Here is a 19,995-nt window from a genome sequence, read left to right on the forward strand (position 1 = left end):
GGAAGGGAGTGTGCCTTCATTACGCTGAGCACCACGTAGTGTGAAGTCAGACTGCTCTGGAGCCACACCGAGGTGAGTGACGGGCGGGTGAAGGCTGCCTACCAGCCAGTGGATGGGACCCCATCAGGACGCATCAGCTTTGGAGTTTTCCCCACCCCCACCGCAATGCCCCCAGCTGCTGCAGTGCTTTGATTAAAATCTCACAGTTAAGGAGGAAACCAAATGATGATAGTTTTTGACCTTTTCTTAATAGCTACAAAAAGATTCACACAAAAAATTTCACCACAGATTCTACATATTCTGCCATAGACAAGGTCATGTTTACTTATGACAAAATTTTGCCCATGACTATTTTTATAACTGGCAATTTGTTCTTCTCAGGCCCTTTCATGTTTTCATCCACACTGGTCAGTGATGTTGTAATAACTATATATGATGTCAGATGGGTACTAGACTTATCGGGGTGATCACTTACAAGTTATATGAATGTCTAATCACTCTGTTGCACACCTGAAACAAATAGAATACTGTCTGTCAATGGTAATTGAAAAGTAAATTTAAAAAACAATGACAAATAACAACAACAAAACATTTTATGGCCTTTAAAAAACCTCAACAAATAACACAACTTTTTACTTTATAATCAGAAAAGTTTCACAATTCTATAGCCTTACTTTCACAGGATTTTTTTAAATCAGCGTCTTCTAAGGATATACCTGTCCCTGAAATGCAGTTCTGCTGTGCCCTGTGCCTAAGAAAGAACCCTAGTCATACATGCTTTCTTTATCCACTAGGAGCCCCTGGAGGATGGGGAGGGAATCTGAAGTGCTAGACAGTGTTTTAGGCAGACAGCCCCGTACTTGCAAAGGACAGAGGCATGAATGAGCAGGCAGGATTCAGCAACCAGCGCAAATAGCTCAGATCTTTCTAGATGCTTATTGATGCCTAAAATTTCTTACATCCCCAAACTGAAATTAAAAGGCTTAAAATACAAATACCTCCTGAAACTGCCCTGTCAGCAAACTCATTACACTAAATTGTGATTAGTCTGTCAGGCAGCAGAGATAATGCCAACCACAGTTCTCTCCTGTTTTATCGGGAAGAGAAAAGAAAAAGGTAGTGCTTGGGAAATTCCTAAGAGATGAGGCTGTGGGCATTAGCAAAGTTGGCCAACTTTATACTCCAGAGATTGGTTGGTCTCCAAATCATTAACCAAAACCATAAAGTAAATTATAGGCATGAAATTATTATTTTAATTTCCTCTAAGATAAATGTGTTTAAAAAGTGACTTTTGGCTTCCTAGTATAATTAATTGTTTTGGGATATACTTGTCATGCTATCATTTTGATAGATTCTTGGGAGTGATTGTTGTTTTTTATTTGTTTGCTTTTGTTTTTTTCCCTAAATGCACAGCAAAATTTTTGTCAGCTTCCTTTTTAGAGATGTACTTATTTTTATTTTAACATGTAATTTAATTGAACCTCAAATGGTCTGCTGAAATAACATAAAGGCATTCTTAGATTATAGAGAGTGATATGGTATGAATATTTGTGTCTCCTCCCCCCAGATTCATTTGTTTACACTTAATGGTGTTAGGAGATAGGGACTTAGGGAGGTGCTTAGGTCATGAGCCTTCCTGAGTGAGATTAGTTCCCCATCACAAAAGAGATCCCCGGGGCTCCCTACTCTCCTGTCACATGAGGTCACAGACAGTAGTTGTCTGTGCATGGAATAGCAGGCTCGCACCAGATACTAGATTTGCTCGCACCATTACCTTGGACTTCCCAGCCTCCAGAACTGCGAGAAATATTTGTTGTTTATAAAGCAACTCAGTGTATGATATTTTGTTGTAGAAGCCTGAATGAAATAAGGCAATAGATAACGTTATCATTCCCAAATGTATATGTTTTCTACTCAACAAGTAAACTTTAGATCTATTTTCCATCTACCATCCATCCATCCATCCATTATCCTGCCATTTCCAGGTTCTTAGCATTTCACTATATTTTCTGTTAAATTAAGCTGAGAAATCAAATGCTATATAGCTGAACATATGTACTTACAATACCCAATTCTTTATAGTAAATGCTTAATAGTAAATAAATTCTGGAGACAATCAAATCCATGCCGAATAATTCTTTTTCGACAACTTCATAGAGATGTATAGACACACTAGATGTATGTAACTATACATTCCAGCTATGAGGGCTTTAATAAATTCGAAAATACCATATCTCTACCTATGGGAATATATGAAGGGTATAGAGGAGGTTATTACATTATTCATATAAGAGATTTAAATTTTGGTAAACTTCCCAGAGCAAATATAGCTCTTTTTAGATGGAGAATAACAGCTTTATTCATTCTCCCTCTATTTCATCAACCCTATCTGCTACCTATTGTTAGGCCCTAGGGAAGCAAAAACCAAAAGACTTGCCCTCTTTGTGAACAGGAGAGACAGTATAGTGTGGTGAGGGCTTTGCAAGAGGCTTTTCCAGATACTATAGAGCACAGAGGAGAGACATGTGATTCAGACCAAGAGGGGAAGAGCAGTTCCCACCCAGGGGAGGCAACTCCTGGGAGTTTACTAGACAAAACAGCAGGCAGGTAGAGAGTGGTGATTTGGGTAGAAAACAGACCGTGTTGAGAAGACATGAGGCATAAAGGACAAATGCATTATTTTGAGAACTGAAAGTAGTTCAGAATAACCTGTGGTGTATTTGTATGCATCTTGGCACAGAAAAGGCAGACAGTCAAGGGCACAATAATGGGAGGCATTGTGTGCCAAGGGATTTCAACTTCACCCTGAGAGTTACAGGGAACAATGAAGGATGTTTAAGCAAGGCTTACATTTCAGAATGACTGCTCATTCATGCAAAATAACAATGATAATAATAATACTACTAAAATCTTAATACAACTGAAAACATGAATAGGCTATTCACAGAATAACAAATAGCTACAGCTAATAAACAACATATGAAAATACATAGTAAACATATGAAAACACATCCAATTACATTTAGAAAATGCCATGGTTTTATTTTTCAATTACAGGATCAGAAAATATATTACTTAATTGTACACATTCAATTCTGGCCCATGTGGGATGTCTAATCTCATGTAATACAGAGGGAATAATTTGTTCCCTCTTTTCTGGGAAACAGTTGTACAAAATATGTCAAAAGCCTCAAAAATATTCATATTGTTAACCCAATAATTTCACTTCTAGCAACTGATCTCAAGGAAATAATTCAAGGTAAAAGCTAGAGATTCAAGCACAAAGTTATTCATTTAATATTAGTTAAAATGATAAGAAACAAAAACCACAATCCAAATGCTCCACAATAGAGGAGTAGTTAAATTACAGCTCATTTGTTTCATTTTCTAGACGACACTAATATCTCTATTTTAAATGATTTTTTAATGACATTAGATAAGGTCCTGAGTTGTGGGAAGAAACTGAGCAATAAAATGACATATGGAACATGATCCCAACAATGATTAGGAAAATTATACGTTTTTTTCACTGAAAGGATGCATTAATATGTTTACAATGGTTATAACTCAGTTTTAAGAAATGAAAAACTTGTTTTTAATTTTTTTTATGTTTCCAAGGCTTAAGAAAAACAGTGTAAGCATATATCACTTTGATATTTTAAGAGTTATTTTTAAAAAAGGGCAATACTAAATGTTCTATGATGTGGAGACAGAACTAGAACATGGTTGAGAACGAAGGCGGGAAAGCCACACTCGGGGGCTGCTGCAGTAATCCCAGAGAGAAAAGGTGTGGGTCTGGGTCAAGTTCGTGGCAGAAGCACGGAGAAGAAAAGAAAGCATCAAAAGACGTCAAGGAGGAAGAAGCCTCAGAAAAATCTGCATCGCTTGGCATAGGGGCAGAAGAGGAAGGAAGAGCTGGCTGGCTCCCAGATTTTTGGTGAATCTAGGGGAGCAGCTAATTTGCAGGAATAAAGATATGAAACACTCTACTTTGGACATGTTTTGTTTGCTGTGCCTTTGGAATACCCACATGGCTATGTCTAATAACTGTACAAGCAATTAATGTCTAAGTTCCTCCCAGAGATCTGGGCCTAAGAGACAGACAGAGAAGTCACCAGGATTATATGTGAAACTTTAACTCAAAATCTGAGATGGGGAACAGAGAGATGAGCACTGGCTAAGGACAGAACCTGGGAAGACTGATGTCAAGGAGAAGAATGGAAAAGAAGGTGAGAATGAAGGTGAGAAATAAGAAAGAGAAGAAAATCAGAATAGAAGAGCTTGGGGAAAACGCAGGAAAATATTAATTGCAAGAAGTAGAGAGGGGTCACCTGTGTGAGGGTAAGGGTGGGGCAAGATCCAGACTTGGCAGTGTCCGTCAGTGTTGGCAATGAGCAAAGGCAGCTTCTGTGGGCAGGGGAAGAAGACAGGACTACAGGGAGACACGGAAACAGAAAAACATAGTCGACTATTTAAAGACCTTTAATGGTAAAGAGAAGGGAAAAATGATGGGAAGTGGCCAGAGGGAACACAGCTTCCAGACGGCATCTGCTGTCCTGATGAAGAAATCTGAGCAGGTTTGCAGATTGAGAGGAAGGAGCCAGGGAGATGGGGCTTGATAATTCAGGGGTAAGAAGAACAGTGATGGATCCAGGAAGGCCATGGGAGAGAAGGTCCAGACACAAGTGTTATCTTAGGCCAAAGAAGAAACACTTCCTCCAAGGAAACAGGAAGGAATGAAGTAAGATAAGGTAAAGGAATGAAGCAAATTTCTATTAACAGTTCTTCTCATTGACTCTAAGGTCAACCCCTGTGCCATGGTCAAGAATGCCCTGGAGTCAGACTGCCTGGGTTTGTATTCCAGTATCTCCACTTGGGATGGGGGAGATACATGGAGGGGAGGGGGGGTTGTTTACACCAACACTTAAAGAGCACTAACTATGGCAGTGATTGTTTTAAACACAATCCTACAAGGTAGGTCGTGTTATTAGCCCCATTTCCTACATATTGGCTTAAGTTAATGACTTGCCTAAGATCACACAGCTAAGATGCAGGAAGATAGTACAAATAACTCAGCTGTTACATGAGGGCCTGGGAGCTGCGCTACCTGGGTGCAAATCCTGCTCCTACCACTGAACCTTCTGGGCTGCAGTCTCCTCCTCCATGCAAATGAGTATGATATTGAACTGGCCCCTTATCTTGGTAAGAAGTTTATAAATGATTTAATATCTGGAACACAGTAAGCACTCAATAAATCTTATTATTATTGAAGTATTGTTTATAATAGTGAGATATTGAAAGCCACCTAAATGCTTAATAGAATAGGACTGTTTAATTATACAAGGATAAAATCAAGGTCCTCCCCACACCCAGAAACACACACACACACACACACACACACACACACACACACACTAGATATCAGAAAAGCTTTTAAGAATGCATTGTGGAAAGTCACCGAAACAGCCAGGCAGTAAGACATTAACTGAAAATTGCCCTGTGTCTGGAGCCCTGTGCCCAGCAGCCTGAGCGTATCTGCAGCTGCTGCTGACGGCTGCCTCACGGGAACCGACAAGGGTCTGCTGAGCCCTCCCCGCAGGGTGCGGACACTGAGGTCTCCTGCGGGTACGCCGCAAATACAGAAAAGGATATGTAACAGTTATGGGTTGAAGTGCTTCATCCCCCAAAATATATGTTGGAGTTCTAATCCCTAGTACTTCAGAATGTGACCTTATCTGGCAGATAAGATTTTTAGAGAGGTAATCAAGTTAAAATGAGGTCATCAGTGTAGACCCAATCCCAAGAAAACTGGTGTCCTTATAAAAAAGGGAAGTTTAGAGACACATACAGATACACTTCAGACATGTGAAGCTGGAGGCAGAGATTGGGGCTCCTCAAGCCCGGAAATGCAAGGATCGCCAGCAAACCACCACAGCTGGTGACAGGCAGGGAACAGATTCTCTGTCACAATCCTCAGAAGAAAGCAACCCTGGCAACAACACCTTGATCTCAGCCTCTGGCCTCCAGAACTGTAAGACGCATCTCTGTTTTTGAAGCCACCCAGTTTGTGGTAGTTTGTTATGGCAGCCCTGGCAAACTAATACAGTAGCCATAATGCTAAGCCATATAACACACAGCTCTTGCTCTGTTCTGCAACCACCAGGCAGTCTTGGGGTAATCTCGGCCTGCTGTGTGGACTTCCCTATGTGGGGAGCTGGTCAGAGCACGTGAATACCTCGTTGCTTCAGTGGTTCTATTTCTCACGTCACGTTAGTGAAATGGCTGCACAGTTTACACATCAGTCTCTTATGAGTTTACATGTTATCCATTCTTGGAATGTTCAGTCAGAAAAGTGGATGGCCATTTGCTGAAGTGTTATAACGACTTTATCAATGCCATGTCACCTGAGGACAGTTCTTGTGCTTTCTCTGATGACATATTTTGGCACCAAACATTTCCTTCCCACTTAAAAATAATTATTCTAGGCAAAAGTTTTAATCAATCCCTAGTAGATCCCATATGACTTTAAAGGCACCTTTGAAAACAATAAACAAATAGATCCTTATGTTTCTTTTCCTTCCTTAAGGTCGCATTTACTTAATATGTAATTCTTTGTAGCTAACTGAAGCTCACATTTTATTATATGTTTTTAAGTTCTAAAATAATTTACATCACTATAAATCATTAAACATTAAATCATGATGGAAGGAGGAATAGGAGAATAAATTGTATGATACCCAGAGACCACCTGACCTGCCATTTGACCTCTTACTTGTACATAAATAACTCCCTGAACATGTGTCTACAATGTTCGGAAAAGCTCCAGGTAAAGATAAATTGCATAAAGAGATGACCAACCACCCATGACAAGGTTCATTCCAACACTGAAGCATTTATGCAGTAAGTTAAAAAAAATGTATCACCTATAAATTTTTTCCACTATGTTTCTGCTTTTAATGGAGTGGCCACATGGGTATTCAGTCACAGAGAAGGTTCAAAGCCAAGCCTTCCTATTACACTTTGATGCATCACCCAAAACACTCTGACTTCCTTCTTCATTTTCTTTCCTTATAGTGAAAATTCTTTTCTCATTTCTGAACTCTCTTCAAGAGAACCTTGTGATAAAGCTCGATACTGCTAGGAGTGTCCCTTTGTCATATGTGAAGGACCTGATCTGAACCTACGGGGCCTTGCAGAGCTGGCACCCTCATGCTGCATCAGGCCTCCTGCAGGCATCCGACTTTTGCAAGAAAGGATTTCAGTGCAAAGGTTCTGCAGACACTGATTGGCTCAGCATGGGCTCTGCTAGCCTTCTAGATGAGAAGATGCAGCCTCTCATCACTTCAAGGGGCAGAGGAAGAACCCAGCTACTCTCAGAAAAAAAATAATCATCAGAGTACAGTTCTAGCCCAGGAATGGTGAAAGGGTTATATACAATCAGCACCTCTCCTTTCCCTCCCTGAGGCTGCAGAAGTGCCAACCAGCCCAGTCTGACAATCACTGCAGAGCCCAGATGGGTAGAATCAACCAAAAAAGAAGAAGAAGAAGAAGAAGAAGAAGAAGAAGAAGAAGAAGAAGAAGAAGAAGAAGAAGAAAAAGGAGAAGGAGAAGGAGGAGGAGAAGGAGGAGGAGAAGTAGTAATGTGGAGGAGAAATGCTAAGAACTGCTAGGATTTCCTATAGGCAGAGGCACAGAATGTATACTTTTCTGCAGATTCCCTGAAGGACCAAATTAAATGTGAACATGTCTGTGCATTCTAAAACATTTATCACTGCCAATATAATTATGCTGATGGAAACAGAGATAATAGTCTCCAGTTCTTTGACTTGATAAGAAAACTATTTTTTCATTTATACTATTTATTAAGACAGAGACATATGTAACACATTTTCTGAATGCTTCTTGTTAAAAAGCAATTCAAATAAAGGAATAAATTCTAGTTTTCTGTGAAAGTCACTTTGCTATAATTCTTTTAGCCCAAAAACATTTTCATAGAGAGAATGGTCAGCGAAAGAACTAATAGTCTAAGGTGAGAACTTTCCTCAAAGGGGTGAACAAAGTGAGTAAAAGAAGTGGAACACCTTGAAAAAAATTTTACCTTCTTAATATTCCACCAAAGTCAAGCTGGCTGGAAAGCTTTAGTCAAATCCTGAAGGTTCACCATACACCACGACAGAGTTCTTAGTTCATGTAAGTTGCATTACAAAGTCTATTCAATTACTTAATGAGAGAGTATCTAACATTAGTACTGTGGTTTGAAATGCAATTAATTATCCTCTCAGCAGCTTGCAAGAGAAAAAACATTAAAAATTAATTTAAAAATACCATACCTTCAATACTGTGAGATATTTTATATACTTTCCCAATTCAGCTGACTTTTATTCCTAGTTGTAAACATGACTGATTTTATGTGAGCGTCATAGATGCTGGTCAGTGTAGGGCAAAATAAAAGTCTTTTTGTTGGGCAGGGGGCAGTAGAGAGGGCACCTCAAGCAAACCAGGTACCACACTTCCAGAGGTCTGGATTGGGTTTCCTGATTTTAAACTTTATTCTCCACTAACACCTCAATTTTCACATTGCAGTAGGTTCTCTCTCACTGTGGTAGATATTGTACAAACCAATCACAGGCAGAGATGCTCTAAACAAGAGTAGAAACTATCTTTGTCCATTCAAGCTGCTGGAACAAAGTATGGCAGGCTGGGTGGCTTATAAACAACAGAAATTTATTTCTCACCATTCTGGAAGCCGACAAGTCCCAGATCAAGGTGCTGGAAGACTTGGTGCTTGGTGAGGGTGTGTCTGCTTCCTGTTCCCAGGTGGCTGTCTTCTCTCTGTGTCCTCCTAAGGCAGAAGGGGTGGCACTAATCCCATTCACGAGTGCTCCACCCCAAGCACCTCCCAAAGTTCTCACCAACAAATACCATCACCCTGGGAATTAATTTTCACCATATGAACTTTGGGGCAACGCAAACATTCAGTCTGTGGCACCATCTCAACATAAGTGCAGTGCAGTTACGAAGGCTGATTTGTCAGGACTATATCAGCAATGCATATGGCTCTCAAGAATACCAGTACTGGTCCCTTTAAAAATGTTACAAACATTTGTAGGACTTGTAGTTCATAACAGAGAACCTGATTCAGGATTGCTCTCAGCAACAATAATAAGAAGTAGGTTACCATTTGGGTACCTATTTTACATCAAATGTATAATTTGATCTCATTCATCATCACAATAACTCTGCAGAAGAGGCAGATCCCATCCCCATTTAATAGACGAGAAAAGTGAGCCTCAGAGAGATGGTGAGTTGCTTGCCATAGACCCAGGGCTGGAACCAGAAATGAATACACAAAAATGCAAAAAATCTAAGAAGCATATCTATATCTAAATCTCTTGTCTCTAGCTATCTTCCTACTGAAAAACTCACAGATCCCTGAGAAATAAAACTAGGAAGCAGAATTGAATTAATTTTACTTAATACCCTGCCTCATGTGCTCTATAGATACCACACCAATTTTATGTACATCTTTTTATTTTATTCTTTGGAAGCATATGTTATGGTATTTATTTCTTTGGATGGAGTTCAGATAAAGTCGAATAATCACTGAGCAGAAATGTTGTACTGAAAGCTGTATATGAATTCTAACTAGCTAAAATCAAATTTGAATTCTTGTCACTGAGTGGGTACATAGTTCACTATTAAATGACTACATTCTAAAGATATTATTTAGTTAAAAATTTTAGAAAAACTGAAATAAGATCCTATTTTGAGAAATTGCTAGCTAGTACTAGGCCTTAATTAAATCTAAACAATACAAAATAAAACAAAACAGATAGCTATCTAAACTAAGATTTTAGTGACTAAAGGGACAGCAAGATTTTATTACTTAAAATAATCAGAAGTGCCCCTCACCCCACCAGAAAAAAAAACCCCACAAACCCAGCATGGGAAAGCTGAAACATCTTGCAGCACAATGAAAATCTGGGAAATCTGGGTCATATTTCTTTCTTGTAGGAGGAAATGAGAGTTCCAGCACTAGTGTTAAAATAGAGTAGGTGTAGATGATGGAAAATATTTATCAACATGTACTTAACACCATTGCTGTTAAAAGAGATGTTTCAACAAGCACATTCTGCTAACATAGAAAATGACAGGATCCAATAATTGAGGATGTCCCTTATTCACTCTGGCCTCAGTGACTGCATCTGTGAAATGAGACAGCCGTCTTAGAATGGCTGTCAGGGCTGCAAAGATACACAGGGCTGGGCCTCCAGAAGGCCACACCTGTGCGCAGGGGCCCTGGGCCCTGTGCCGGAAACGAATGATCTATGGGAAGACAACATACCCTCCAAGATGGGACAATCATATCCTTTCTGGCATTTGACATTTTACAAACAAGTTTACACATTCATTCATTCATTCATTCATTCCCTCCCCCATTCATTTATTCAGCAGATATCTATGGAGTTCCTGCTAAGGGCACTATACTAGTCTCTGTCAAACAAGACTGACAAAGCTATTATCCTCTTAGAGCCTACATTCTGTTGGTAGATACAGATAACCAACAAACAAATAAGAAAATATCAGATCCTATGCAATGGTGGAAAGGGAGCGACTACTTCTAGTTGGGTGGTAAGAAAAAGTATCTCTGGAGAGGTGATGAAAAGGAGCCAATCAGGTAGAAAATCAAGGGAAAATCACTCCCGGCAGAAACGGGAAGAAGGCCAGTGTGGCCTAAAGTATAATGAAGAGGGAGGGAATGAGCAAAGTAGAGATGAGTGAGTTTAGATAAACAGATCAAGTTATGTAAGGCCTTGTAGGCCATGGTAGTGCATTTGGATTTTATTCTAAGAGCAACAAGCGAGCCATTAAAAGATTTTTGCAGAGTAATATGACCCAATTTGTGGTTCCAAAAGATCACTGTGGTTAAGTGATCTAGAGACTCAGGTACGGACTGGATTATAGAAAAGCAGGTGTGGAAATCAGGGGACCTGTTAGAAATGACATCAGTGTCCTGAAGGAAGGTGATAGGAGTAAGGTTACAGTGGAGTCGGAGGTGAAATCAACAGGATTTGCTGATATGGAGAGTGTGGGACAGGATCTAGCCAAGGAAGACCGCTATGCTTGTGACCTGAGTGACTGGGTGGCTGACAGTACAATTTCCTGAAATGGGGAAGATTGTGGGAGGAGCAGGTTTTTGTTTTATTTTTAACTGAGAGCTCTGTTTTGGCCAGGTTCAGTAAGAATGCTGCATTCGACATCGAGTGCCACCTAATGGGAGACATTTGAGCTGAGTCACAACAATGATGTCCAAGGGAGGATCTGCAAACCCTGCTGTCCACAGAGTGGTCCCCTTTCCTGCCACTCTGCAGTATCGGTGTTTAGTTTTTCCAGCAATTGCATAAGACACTCCTGCGTCCTTTCAGTAAATTGCCGTTTTTGCTTAAGCTAGCATTTCAGCATCTATTGTTTGCAACCCAAAAGGACCTTAACAAATCCTTGGTGATTAACAAGATCATTTCTAAGTTTCCTGCTTTACTATTTTATGAAATTAAGAAGCCATTTTATAATTAAACACAGTGTCATCAAAACTTAGGGCATGCTGGTGGGCAAAGAGGCGCGAGCTACATTAAGAATAATGGCCACACTTTGTTGAGTACTGGCTATCACGGAGGCACAGCTCTAAGGGCAATGAAACACTTTGTCTCATTTAATCCTTAAAACAACAACTCCGAACTGGTGGCAACCTGGTGGTAACTATCCTATTTTATAAAATATTGAGGCTCAAAGACAGATGTCGACTGTTTAAGGTCACAGAGATGGTAAGTGTTAGAACTGGGTTTCAAACCCCAGCCGTGTTACCCACAAAGTGGCTCAGTAACCACCCAGCTGCACTGCCAGGAGCAGGCTTGCCCTGCCAGGCCGGGTGGTGATTCAGCGAGGACCCGAAAGAATGGTCACGGTCCCTCTGTGACCAGGAACTGCGGCAACCTGCTGCTGGGGTCTCTGCAGGGCTGTCCAGTAAGCAATCTGCCACGGGGAGCTCTACATAGAACGTGTCGAGTTCTGAGCTCTATGTTCCCTTCAGCTCGGGGCTCTGTTCCTCAGAGTCCCTCAGCAGAGCAGAACCAGCACAAGACCAGACCTTCATCTTGGCCTTGGCAGGGAGGCAAACCCTGGCATGTTGTGATTTGGAAGCACATGGGATATCCTCAGCAGTTGGACATTTTACAGATTGGGAAAGTTAAACAGGTTATTTTCCAGGATCACATGACTAATTAGCAAAGGATTAAAATCTGAAGAGCAGGTTTCTTGAGTCTATGTCTTATTCAGTAATTTCCAGTCTTGTTATGGTGCTATCTCCTTTCCCACCTGAACACAAGACTGGGAACCTTGCCTGATGGGGAGTCGGGGTGGGGGCCATCAACTTTCTGTTCTCAACCTTGCCCCTTCTTCATTTATTTTTATGGAAGTATAACATATAAAACTCACAATCTTGAGTGTACAACTCAGTGAGTGTATACAGCATACCCACCACCAGTGCAACGACCTCCCAGCTCCAGACATAAACTGCTTTCAGCACCTCACGAAATGCTCGGTTGCCTCTTCCAGGCAGTAAGCGCCTTCCCAACTCCCCGGGGTAGCCACTATTGTCCTATCATCACAGATGAGTTTTGTCTCTTCTTACACTTTTTGCAATTGGAATAATAAATATGTACTTTGCAAATCTATCTTCTCTTACTCTATCTGGTTGTGTTGTGTTTAGTGGCTTATTCTTCTCCATTGTTGTGTAGCATTCCACTGTGTGCATGTGTCTGGATTTGTCTGTCCATTCTTCTGGGGATGGGCATTTGGGCATTTTCCCCTCTAGAACTATTATGAATAAGGCTGCTATAAATATTCTTGAGCATACTTACTGGTGAACATATGCACTCATTTCTCAGGGAAGCAGAATTACCAGGTTATAGGGTAGACATATATTTAGTTCTAGAAGGCCACAGTTTTCCAAAGCACTTGTAATAATTTGCCCTCCTGCTGGCAACAGATGAGAGTTCCAGTTGTTCCCATTCCTGCCAGCCCTTGGCATTGACCATGTGTTTGCTTTTGACCACTCTGTTGGCTGTGTCATGGTATGTCATTGTAGTTTTTGTTTGTATTTTCCCGATAAATAATGGCTTGGGCCATTTGGATATTTCTTTTTTGAAATATCTGTTCAAGTATTTTTCTGATTTTTAATTGGGTTGTTTGTCTTTGTCTTACCGATTTCTAAGATTTCTTGATATATTCTGGAAACCAGTCCTTTGTAGATGTTGGTATGACTGTTTTCTCCCTGTCTGTGGCTTGCCTTTTTATTCTCTGAGTGGTATCTTTTGATGAACATGAGTCATTAATTTTTAATACAGTCCAGTCCATCCACCTTTTTATTATGGTTAGTGCTTTTTGTGTCTTGTTTAAGAAATCTTTACCTTCTCCAAACCTTGGCTTTTTAAACACCAGAAGCCCAGAAGTCATTTTAAGTTGTGTCATTGACAGGCTTGGAAAATGCTGACAATGAAGCTTTATTTTCAGGCTCAGGAGAGGAGAGATGTTGAAAAGTCAGAAGGAAAAAAGCACAATGCTGCCGAAGCAGGTGGAGACTCGTGGGGGCAGGTAGGAATTAAGGACTTAGAATTGGAGCTGGCGGGGGGGAGGGGGGGAGTTTTCTTGAGAGAAAATAACAGTAGCAACCATCAGACACGTCTGATCTATATCAAGCCTTGAACTGATACCACCCCCATACCCTGGATAAAGACAATAGTCAATACCTCCCAGGGCAGCAGCTGGGAATTCCCTGATCAGATTTAGAGAAGCATCCCAGCAGAGAGCTGTATACAATAGTAGGTGTGCAAACAACCTTATACCTTTCTTAGAACAAGGAGAGGACTATAAATAAATGTTAAACAGTCATAAGTATCCAGAGTTTGTGTTGGATGCTTCTAGTACATCACTTCACATTCTGTTGGCCCCACCTGTCTCTTATTTCAGCTATTGCTGCAGTAACTAGTGTTGTGTGTTCTGATGGACTCTGTGCAGTTTGCAGCCTGAGGACCTTGCTTCACCTCCGAGCCTGCCTCTTTCCATCCCAGGCTTCTCCACTGGCACAGAGGGAGGCACGCCTGGTATTCACACATGCGCAACCCAAAGGTCATAGGAGTTAGTTATCAGTCTGCGGGGAGAAACTGGGGCCCGTGGTGGCTGGGCGCCAATGGTAAGTGCTTCCCTTTTTTTTACCCTGCACAGAAGGTTCTGGACACAGATCACAGAGCTTCTCAGGCTCTCCTTGGAATACAGCAAGCAGTCATCATAGCAGAGGCCAGCTCCACTACCCATGATCTCTGCACCGGCTCCCCACCTCTCCACCTGGCCCCCAACCCTGCTCCTTGGCTCCTACTCCCCAGTGGAACCCTTGTAATTAAGCTTTTGTCTCAGGCTCTACTTTCTGGGGGACCCAGGTGGAGAGGGCACTTCCTAAGACTTTTGCTTGATTGATTTTACTTCATTAGATTTCAAAAGTGGATCAATTTTACACCATTATCATGTCAAAGGAAGACTCAGACCTTTTATAGGAAAGGTATCATTATGAATTAAATTCAGCCAATCAGGTACACAAATCAGCTACATGGGAAATTTATTCAAGAATCAATGTGACTCTTTGTTAGCCACAGAGCTGAAAATGTTTCTCCTAAGACATCTGCTGGAAAGCAGCCAAAACCAGAATCAAAATTTATGTTGGTTCATGAGCTAATGAAGGCATTGAACTCAGTTAAGTCAATTCATTATGTGAGAAACAGTACGAAGCTGACTGTCCAGGAAATGCAGACTTGTCGTTTGCTTCCACAAGCGGGGAACAGTCCTGTTCCTAATTGCAGGCCTTTTTGGTCACGATTGCCACTTTCTGCAGCTGGCACCCAGGAAGCCGAGGTGCTCAGAACATGTTGCCGAGGTGGCCGAGGAGTTTCCAGAGCCCCTGGCACAGGCGGTAAGGAAAGTGCTCTGTGACGGAGCCAGCGAGCTAACAGGGGCTGCGGTGTGCAAAGTGCCACCGGTGAAAGGGAACGTGGTGAGAAGCAGACAGTGTGTCAATGGCAGTGTGACGCCCAGGGGGCTGTGTGGCTCCAGGATTGGCTTGTTTCCATGTCCAAGGAGCTAAATGATGAGGACTGTCAACAGACAGTTTAACTGAAATCACCTTCTCCCTAGCATGCATACTGTATTTCTCCTCTGTAGGAGGAGACAGATAGTAAACAAAATAAATAAGTGAATTATAATATGTTATAAAATTAGTGCGAGGGAGAAAACAGAGCAAGGAAGGGGGATGAGGAAAGCTGGGGAAGTACATTGTTTAGAGTTTGAGTACCGTTCCTCTCTTTGGATAACCCCCTAATATCCTCCATTAGAAACCTTCCTGCAGAGGGTAGAGACCAGCTTGTGATTTTAGAGGCTTTTTTTTTTTTTTGAAGCAAGCAGGAGGAAGCAAAGAAGTCTTCATGAATTATTAGTAATGATAGCCATAATTGCACTTTCTATTAAATTCTGTGCAAAGCCTAAAGTAATTATACAACAAATAAACAAATGAAAAGACTCTCAGAAACAGGCATCGGACAAAGATGCCAAGAGAAGTCCAGAGCAGGGATGGGGAGCGCAAGCTCTGAGCCAGGCAGCCAGGGCTGGGATTGCAGCTCTGCCACTTTCCTACGGAAAAAGGGGCTGTTCATTAATCTCTGTAAACCCACACTCTCTCCAGCTGTGCAAGAGGAATGGCGATAACGGAACTCACCTTGCACAGCAGTGTGAAGATTCAATGAGATGATATGAAAACGCACTAAGTACAGCACTAGCTATCCCTGTACCTACGTGTGTCTCCCACATTGAATCTTCCTACCTCATGCGGCAGCATGAATGGACCTAGAGGGTATTATGTTAAGTGAAGTAAGTCAGACAGAGAAAGACATACTGTATGATTTCTCTCATATGTGGGATCTACAGAATAAACCAAACAAACAAACAAAATAGAAACAGACTCAGATACAGAGAACGGAGTGATAGTTGCCAGATGGGTGGGATTTGGGGGCTAGATGAAAAAGGAGGAGGGATTAAGAAGTACAGATTGGTAGCCACAGAGCAGTCACAGAGATGCAAAGTGCAGCATGGGGAATATGGTCAATAATGTTGTAATAAGGAAGAATGGGGCCAGATGGGTACTTGAAATATTGGGCGGACCACTCTGTAAAGTACGTGATTTTTCTAACTACTACTATGTTGTACATCTGAAACTAGTACAGAATAATACTGAATATACACTATAATTAAAAATAAAAATACATTTAAAAACAAAAAGAAACCTCAGTAATGTTGAACATCATTAGTTTAGCCAAATGTGACCTCTTCAATGACCCTGGAAAATATGAAACTCTCATTTCAACAAATAGGACCACTTTGCAGCATGAAATGGGAGAAGTTTGAGTTAAGAGCAAGGGGAGGCCAATGGGGTTGGGAGGGCCAGGGGGCTCTTTTGACACATTCCAGGGTAGAATGTGACCAAAGTGCAGGTGCAGGACTGCTGGATGAGGTGGGGCTGGAGAAGAGCAGTCGTTGATTGAAACACGGTGTAAGTTGGGCCAGTCCACAGATGCAGGCGGGAACTTGTGACCACATCATATGAAGGATAACCTGCAGGAACTTTGAATTTAGTCCAGAGAGGGAGATCCAGAAGTAGGGGGAAGAATGAATAACAGTCTGCAAACAACAAAAGTATTTTTTCTGGCACAGAAAGAGACTTGCTTTGTTTGCTCACAGAGTACGCTACCATTAGGATAAATGAATTGAGGTTATAGGGTTTCAGGAAAAATAAAGTGAATAATCATGGAAACAGTCTCAGTATGGAGTGAGGGCTCCATCACTGCAGGGAATCAAGGAAAGGCTGGAATGCTGGAGGAGAGATGGCTACATTAAGTAAGAGACCCTTAGTTGTCTCTCAAGTCATTTCCAACCCTGAAATCTTGACTTAAAGCCTCAATTAAGGAGGCAAAAAAAAGCTTATACAAGCTTGGAAATAATTTGAATAAAATTAAAGTGATCAGTAGAAAAGAGATGGAGGTGAGCCTGCCAATAGAGAAGTTTACAGAAATGAAGTCACGGGGTGATCCTAATACAGTCCCCAAAGACTGTCCAAAATGTCACTTTGCCTGATCCTAACCGTAATCCAGGGAGGGATTCAGTGATGTCAGTTCTATCAGTCTTCTAAGAGAAGCTGGGATATAGACTTTAAATATAAGATCTCCCTAATTTTTAAAGACTAGACACGAATTCAATTTTATAAAACAACACTATACAGGACAAATAAAACCCACCTACGGATCTGGTTTGAAGGTGGGCATTTTGCAACTTCTGATCTAAAAATGTTACCTTTTACATGAAGCTGGTCCTCATTTGCCCAACTTGAAGTGAGTTATGCTTCTGGAAGCCCCATGTTATGGAAGGTGCTCCCTTCTTGTGGTGCTTATACTAGTCAGCCCTGCTAGGCTGGATGATTTGAAGCTAACAAGTCCCTTTTGGGACTACACAATGCTCCGTTCATATTAAGTACTTAATGAATAGATTTTGAACTTGGGCTTTGTGGAAAAAGATCTGAAAAGATCTGGTCTTGCTTACATGTGAAGCCAATTAAAAGGGGGTGATGAGAAAAGATGGTTCCAGATTGTAAGCCCAGGTAATGACAGTAGTTGCCTGGAGTAACTGCTTTAGTGGATCAAGCAGGAGGTTCGAGGGAAAGCTGATGCTTTGTTATTGTGCTCATTCAGAGTTCAGGAGGTTAATGTCCTTTTGAGTTTAGTTCACTTCCATCTGCTGGAATGCCATCAAGGAATCAAAATTTTTGTGCTCAGAGCTTCTATTCTATAATACATATTAGAAGGAGGATCGAATGAGAGCTCATCATGTCCTAATCAACTCACTCAGTGAAGAAACTTTGTTTTCCAATACTTGTAAAAAATAGTACTGTATTTTGCCATGTATAATGCACGCTGTTTTGCCCAAAATTTTTAGGGAAAAATAAGGATGCACATTATACATGGGTAGTGCTAGTTCCATATCTGTATACATGTTTTTAATTCTTTTATTTATGCTTATGCATTAAAAGTATAACTCCAGAAAGCAATAATGATATCCGTATACAAAACAATATCCTGGAATATGATAATCAGTTTTGTTTCTAACTATTGATAAACAAAAAATTGAATTAAAAAATTAAAACAAAGGATTTTTTCCCTTAAAGTTTGGGCCAAAAACATGGGTGTGCATTATGTATGGCAAAATGCGGTATAAAGACTGGTTCATATTCCCTCCAAAGCAATCTTTTAGTTGACTTAACACAAGATCGCTGCTTGCTTATGTCCCCTTAGTACCAGCAAATAAACAGTTGCTGTCAACAATTTTCCATGTTTGCCACAGTGTTGAATCAAAGGAAGCAACTGATATCAGCAGCATTTTCACCCTTGAAAGACTGGATGGACTTTTCCAGTCTTTCCACATGGACTTTCCATAAATTGGATGGTGTCCTGTGCAGGAGTATTAATCATAAATTGTGTGGATTTCAGGAAAATGACATAATTTTTGTGGAACTAGCTAATATGTGATTCTCAATATAGCAGAACTCCTATGCCTTTAGCAGCTAAATCTCATTACTGGACTCAGATAAATTTAAGGGATTTTCATCATTAAAGTTTAGAGATGAAAGAGGCAAAGAAAAGTAATAGCCATTTATTGAGTGCCTTCCAGTGTTAAGTACATTCTTATTTTTATCTACAACACCCTAAAGAGTAACATTATTATACACACTTTACAGTTGAGCAAACTATAACTTAGAGATAAAGAAAACTTCCCAAGACTGTGGAACTAGTAACTGTTAGGGTCAGTGTTCAAGCCCAGGCTGGTTTGGCTCTAAAATCCATTCCTTCTACATACTGCCCACTGCTCATGTACCCATCTTTCATTGCAATGGACTTGCCCAAAGTGAGTGACCTGCAAACCTTGCACCAAGAGCATCTGCCTCTTTATTTAGCCCTCGTCTGTCTTCCCACAGCCAATGGCTGCATCATGGGTTCTGCTGCACCTAGCAAGGATGCAGGAAGGCTGAAGACCTCTTAGTACCCACATGGGCAGAAGCTTGATGGCTTATTTCACATAACTCTAGCCCTGTCTATCGACTGTAAAGGATTTGAATGACACTCTGGATCTGATTAGAGACTTGTGTGAACTGCCTGCTGGATGGGAGCAGTATGTAAAGCCAGGTAAGTGTGTGGACTGCCCGGTCAGCACAAAGGAACAGCCAGTGCCAAGGCATGGGGATGTTACTGCACAGGCAGCCTGCATGCCCTGATCTCACCAGTTGACCTAGAAGAGAGCAGCCACATTGGTGAGTGTCTAGTACCTGCCATGTCTTTCAAACCCCAGATCAAAGCTTACCTGTTACTTGAAACTTGACAAACTTCTCCTAAGAATGCATGTTTTGAAATTTCACTAGCTCCTTCTGGGCTGTCATTTAACATATGTGATTTCTGAGACTTGAGTTCTCATGTCATTTATTTGAAGGGTACATTCATCACCTGCACTAGCAACTGCTACTTTCCTTCAATATCCGCTTCCCTCTTCTGTTTATCATAGAATCCTGGTGGTATTCTCAGCCTCTATCGCACCTCGGTGTGTATATGTCCCATGTCTGTACAGGTGAATCGGAAAGGAAGTGAGGTGTGCAACTTTTGGAGCTTGCCCTGACAGACAGAGAGCCTCACCCCACCCCCTTCCTCCATCCTGCTGCCTACACAGGCCTGCAACAAACTGAAGCACCATTCCCTCACCCCCTCACCTGTTATTGAGTATCCGCTCAACGTGGACTACTGCTCTGAGGCAACTGCTGGTATGACAGCAACAGGAAACTATAGGGGCGTTGTATCAAAC

The 19,995-nt window shown here is 41.2% G+C and overlaps 1 protein-coding gene and 1 long non-coding RNA gene across 5 annotated transcripts in view; both read right to left on the reverse strand.

The window, feature by feature from the left end:
• RCAN2 (regulator of calcineurin 2) overlaps nt 1-19,995 on the reverse strand; it is a 261,968-nt gene that overhangs the window by 65,105 nt on the left and 176,868 nt on the right. The window lies entirely within an intron of this gene.
• On the reverse strand, nt 223-5,368 carry LOC118500204. Its single transcript, XR_004902757.1, has 2 exons — nt 625-5,368; nt 223-360 (listed from the first exon to the last, which is right to left on the reverse strand). It is a non-coding gene; the product is annotated as an uncharacterized LOC118500204 (long non-coding RNA).

The sequence above is a fragment of the Phyllostomus discolor genome, chromosome 4 (assembly GCF_004126475.2).
Source record: "Phyllostomus discolor isolate MPI-MPIP mPhyDis1 chromosome 4, mPhyDis1.pri.v3, whole genome shotgun sequence".
Classification (NCBI taxonomy): Eukaryota; Metazoa; Chordata; class Mammalia; order Chiroptera; family Phyllostomidae; genus Phyllostomus; species Phyllostomus discolor.